The sequence below is a fragment of the Puma concolor genome, chromosome B4, assembly GCF_028749965.1.
Source record: "Puma concolor isolate L17-30 chromosome B4, mPumCon1.1.hap2, whole genome shotgun sequence".
NCBI classification, from domain to species: domain Eukaryota; kingdom Metazoa; phylum Chordata; class Mammalia; order Carnivora; family Felidae; genus Puma; species Puma concolor.
In genome coordinates, this window is record NC_141673.1 from 50229388 (window position 1) to 50235387 (window position 6000).

A 6000-nucleotide genomic window follows, 5' to 3' on the forward strand; every position below is an offset into this window, starting at 1 on the left:
GATGCTCAGGCCACACTCAGACCAATTAAATAAAAATCTCTCTACGTCAATTCTAACATGCAGCGTTGGCATTGAGAACCGCAGCTTTGTTTTGCTGGTTTGGGTTCGGTTGCATTGTTCATGTTTGCTTGGTTTTGTTTCGGACCTACTTGTAGAATTTTGCGTCCATTTCTGAAGATATTTTTGGATCTTGGTTTTACCGTAAGACATGCTACCTACCCCTTGTGCTACCCAGTTTCTGCAAATTTAGGCATCGTGTTAGCAACGTCCTTAACCAAATCATTCATAAAAATTAGAGAATAAGACCCTAACATACTCCTGGAGAATTCTCCATAACTTGGCATCAACTCATTAGTCAGCACTTTGGGGAATATCATTAATCGATTACTCTAATTATAAATCCACATAACTACACTGACAATATTTCTTGATGTGCAAACATCATTCCTTCTAAATCTTTTCCTACTAAGGGTACTATAAGAGAGCTTGTTAAGGACTCTGTAAAAGCAATATATATATTATGATCCTATCTAAAAATGATATGAAGTTTGTATGGCCTGATTTTTCTAGTAAACCTGCTCTCCTCCTGATCACAAGTTTCCTTTCTCAGTTCGTAAAGACTCAACAGTTCATCCTAGAGTCTCACTGGGAGTTATAGCATGCTCTCAACTCAATAGCTTGCAGATTCTTTTTTTTTCTTTTTAATTTGAGACTTTATTTTCCAGTATTTTAAGCACCCTTCAGTTCTCTCAAAATTCCTGAAGATTATCAATAGCCACTTAGTAATCATCCACAGCTCTTTGATGGATAGATATGATGGTATCTTTTTGAGATATTGTTCACCCAGGCCTTGAGATAAACTTGACCAGATGGGTATTTCTTTGCTACTTTACTCTCTTGATCTCCCTTGCTTCTTGTTACTATTTATTTTGTCCTTTCTAAGCGATGATAAATCTTCATAGAAAAAAAATGGAAACGCCTTTTTTTTTTTTTATTTTGTTTTTTAAATTTTTTTTTTCAACGTTTATTTATTTTTGGGACAGAGAGAGACAGAGCATGAACGGGGGAGGAGCAGAGAGAAAGGGAGACACAGAATCAGAAACAGGCTCCAGGCTCTGAGCCATCAGCCCAGAGCCCGACGCGGGGCTCGAACTCCCGGACCGCGAGATCGTGACCTGGCTGAAGTCGGACGCTTAACCGACTGCGCCACCCAGGCGCCCCTGGAAACGCCTTTAAAGTTAGTAAAAGTAAAGTTAGTAAAGAGAGTTCTGTAGCTGAATTTAATTTTTTTTCTATTCAGTAGCACCGTGCCGTTCACCCCAAGGTGTAGCCGTGTACCCCATTCTTGTTTCCTTAACTTACAAGTCTTTTTTTTTTTTTGCTATTCATAATTTTCACAAGCCTCAGTATCTTGTGAACTTTTAGCTTCACTGACATTTTCCATATATTCCTTGCTACTCCGCCCAATTATTTCCCCTTCTTCCTCCTCCACAAATTCCCCTCCTCCCCCTCCTCCTTTCACCTCTACCTCTTCCTTCCCCTCCTCCTCCTCCTCTTCTTCTTGTCCTCCTCCTCCTCCTTCTGCCTTTGCATTGTATTTATTTTTCATTTTTTCAAGAGTCTTTTACATATAAACTTCCTGGAGATTTCTCCATGCATTCATATCCATCACTTTATCTTTCTCCCTTTTTCTCCCCCATCAATGTAGATCAGAGGTACAAGATTTTTTTCTGTAAAGAAGCAGAGTATTGGGGCGCCTGGGTGGCGCAGTCGGTTGAGCTTCCGACTTCAGCCAGGTCACGATCTCGCGGTCCGTGAGTTCGAGCCCCGCGTCGGGCTCTGGGCTGATGGCTCAGAGCCTGGAGCCTGTTTCCGATTCTGTGTCTCCCTCTCTCTCTGCCCCTCCCCCGTTCATGCTCTGTCTCTCTCTGTCCCAAAAAATAAAATAAACGTTGAAAAAAACAATTTAAAAAAAAAAAAAAAAAAAGAAGCAGAGTATTACCTGCAGGGTTATCGGCAGCAGTAGAAGCTAAGAGAATGGCATAGAACAGATTCTTCCCCAGAGCCTTCAGAGAGAACATGGTACTACCAGCACCTTGATTTTGAACTTCTAGCCAGCCATGGGAGAATAAATTACTGTTGTTTTGAACCACACAGTTAGTTTTACTTTGTTACAACAGCCATAGGAAATGAAAATAGAAACGCATACAAACTCACCTTGCAAATGATGGTATCTCAGCCTCAAGGTTTGTAAAGGTCTCTTCCGGATATTTGTTTATTTCCTCAGGGGTTCTCTCTCTTCTCTTCTATGCTGTCTTGCTTTCCAAAATGGCATCAGGCCATACAAGAAACATTTATATGTCATGGCTGCATTTGGGATGGAGGGCCTGGTCTTCTATGACCTATGGTTGATGTCAATTGTGACTTCTTAACCCAACTGAGACTTTTTTTTTTTTCCAACTGAGATTTCTTAACCCAGGGTCTCTATACCCTCGTGTCCAATCTCACTTCCTTCACTATGGTACAGCTTTGTCTTCCTGACTGAGGTATAGTTGGTCCTACCTAGTGTTTGGGGTCATACATTGGCAGCCATTGATGATGAACATAACCTTTCCCCTGACTCTTATTCCAAAGTGCCTGTTCTCTGTGGCCTGCCCCCAAATGAAGCCTGTTTGGTTATCATTGTCTCTTCTCTATTTGTGCTATCTTCTTGTAGGCTCAGGACCTCTCAGTGAGATACTTTCTTTGCATGAAGTCAGACGGTGCTGGACACTGGGAGGCTGCCTTCCGACCCACAAATCTAGGGCCCTCCCTCAGCCTTCTACTCTACCATTTCTATAGCCTAAAGTCTGTGATGCTATATTAACCACGGCTTTCTTTGGGAGACATTGAAAGTGTTTTCAGTCTTCACCTGAGGAAGCCAGCTACAGACTTCTGACCTGGAATTCTCCTAAACATATCTGGTTGCTTCTACTGCTGTGTTCTCCTCTGAAATTCACCTCTAGGCTAGGGAGGGAGAAAGCCACAGCTCTCCTGTTTCCACCCCTCAGCAGCAGGCAGACTATTTCTTTCCCTTACAGGGTGGCAAGAACTTTTCCACATTACATTCTCATTGTTTCTTCTGTATATCCAAGTTACGGTCAGTCCTTTTTCTTTAAAGTTTATTTATTTTGAGGGAGAGAGAGCAAGCACAGGGGAGGGGCAGAGAGAGAGGGAAAGAGAGAGTCCCCAGTAGACTCTGAGCCAGCAGCTCAAAGCCCAACACAGGGCTCGATCCCATGAATTGTGAGATCATAACCTGAGCTGAAATCAAGAGTCAGACGCTTAACCAATTGAGCCACCAAGCACCCCTCTGGTCAATCCTTTAAACTTTGGTTCTAGAATAAAATTTAAACTTTGATGATGGTGAGAAAATCCTTTTTTCTCTCCTAAAAACCACCTTTCAAGACTGTTGTCTTCCTATAAATTTTTACAAGTCAAATTTGGAACTAAAGTCTGATCAATGACTTTTTCTTTCAAAACTCTACTTGTTTCCTTTTCCCAGAGATAAGATGCCCACAGGTAAGCCAACTCTACTTGGCAGAAGGACTATGGATGGTAAAGATGAGTTCTTGAAAAAGGAAAATACACCAGAAGATATTTCAAAATAGTTCTACAACAGAGTCATTCATAACTTTATTATCAGAACTTCATTTTTTTTTGAGAGCTTTCCTAACGTGTTGAGCTTTATGTCTTTTACGTCCAAAGAGTTGTTTTGTTTTGTCTTTACTTCTCTTAGAAGACCTTGAATTGAGTTTACATGATGAATACAGCTATTTGGGGCTCTGATGAGTTAGCCATACTCTTTTAGCTTTAGAAACATCTCTACGGGACATTCAGAACGATTTCTCAAGAGCTGCCCTGGAGGGCATTCAGAAACCCTCCAGAGTTTATTCTCAAAAAACCTCTCTTGTATCCAAGCTGAAATTCCCAAGGCCAGACTCATCTTCCATGACATAATTCTCTCCTATCTCTGGAAGGAATTTCTGTCTCCATAGGCATCTGCTAGTATCCTGTAATCCCCTACACCGGCATTCCCAAGGGTCTCAACAAAGGTATCTTCATGGTTTCTCCTGGGAAGCTCCAGTCAAAGAGGATTTCTGATGGCTTATTCTGACATCCAGAATTGTTGAGAAGGGTGTGCAAATACTACTATGTGGCAGTGAATTTCCTGTCAAATTCTTCTATATTTTTAATATGTATCATTAACCATATACTGTGAATTGAGAAAAGTGAAAAAAGAACAAAAATTTTCAATGTAGATCACAAAAGTAGCCCATTCTCTCAAGTGATGAATTTATTTTTTCAGTATTTTCCCACTTAAATTGTGTTCTTTTATTTTCTAGTACTTTTCTTTATTTCTTTAATGTTTACTTATTTGTTTTGAGGGAGAAAGAGAGAGAGAGAGCATGAGCAGGCTCTGTGCTGTCAGCACAGAGCCCATCAGGGGGGCTCCATCTCACAAACTGTGAGATCATGACCTGAGCCAAAATCAAGAATTGGGCACTCAACTAACTAAGCCACCCAGGTGCTCCTAGTACTTTTCTTTAGAACAGTACATTATTGTAGTCCACCGATTGTCTTCCCACATTCCTTTCCACATTCTTTTCCTTCAAAAGATGACAAAAATATATTTAAAGAACAATATGAATTTTAAATGTCAATTTAAGGACTTATTAAATTATATGAATATATATAATTTGAATGTATACCTTCAAGGTAGCTGTTTTGCATTTATTGACTCAAATTACCAAACGTTTGTGATTCCACATTTTGTACAAGGTGCTGTGTTAGCTGTTGCAATACGATACCAACCCTTTAACAACCGCAATCTGGTTATTATAATTCACAAGATACAGTATGGCAGAAGGGCATGGACTTGGAAGTCAGATCGATTTCAGCTCTTCTTTGATCTGCCATTTACAAACTGTGACATTGGGCAAAATAGCTATTATTATTATTATTATTATTATTCAGGCTGCTGATGAAAAGTACCACAATGTTCAGCGTGTGCACTGAAGGGAAGTGACTAGTTCTGAGATTAGTAAGGATGAATTTCAAAATATTTGGCAAAGAAATGGAATTAGAGGGAAACTTTCAAACATGAGTAGGACTGCAGAGGGTGAAACTAAGGCAGGGCCAGGAGAAAAAAAATACTCCTTGGTTTATAAATAAAACACCCAAAGTTTAAAAGTATCTGTGTCTTCTTATTTGCCCTATCCATTTAATTAATATAAGGGTTCTAAATGTTATAATTAATTATATTAATTATATAATATAAATGTAATAATTAACTATATGTAATGAACATACATGTTGTTTTACCACTGTACATAAATGTGCTACTTTGTTGTTTATATTTTATGACACATCCAAGTGAATATGCTTTGAAAATGTTATAATCTGATAAAACCCAAAGCATATACACTTTTTGACCTGGTATCGTATATAGTTAACCAAAAATGATCTTTAAAGTAAACAATTAAGGAATTCTGTACGTTAGTCCCACCTTTATCCGTGGGGTCTTTATTACTAACCTTGTGTTAAAATCTTGCACAGCCCAAAATCTATTTTCCTGGCTTCTCTCAAACTGGGTGCAACTCTGTTTTAAGCAGAATGCTTCACAACGTGACAAATAGCTTAGATGGTAGGGAAATTGTTTTTTCACTGTTGCACACAATCTCTCTAGAAATGTTGTTCCTAAATGAATGTGCTGTTTGTTTGTTTTTTTTTTTAAATGTTCCCTAATCTTGTTCCTGAAAGTTAAATACATTAAGATAGTTGCTAATCAGGGGACTTGTGGATTCCAAAGAAAGGACAGGCCAGCCTGTACTTGTCTAGTTCAGACTAGCAGTGCACCAAGTGGGGGGTGAGGGGAGGTTTGTGCATGCAGGCATGCTCAAAACCACCCACTGAGATACAGCTGGAAAATATGAGGACTTATGTTTACATACATGTTTT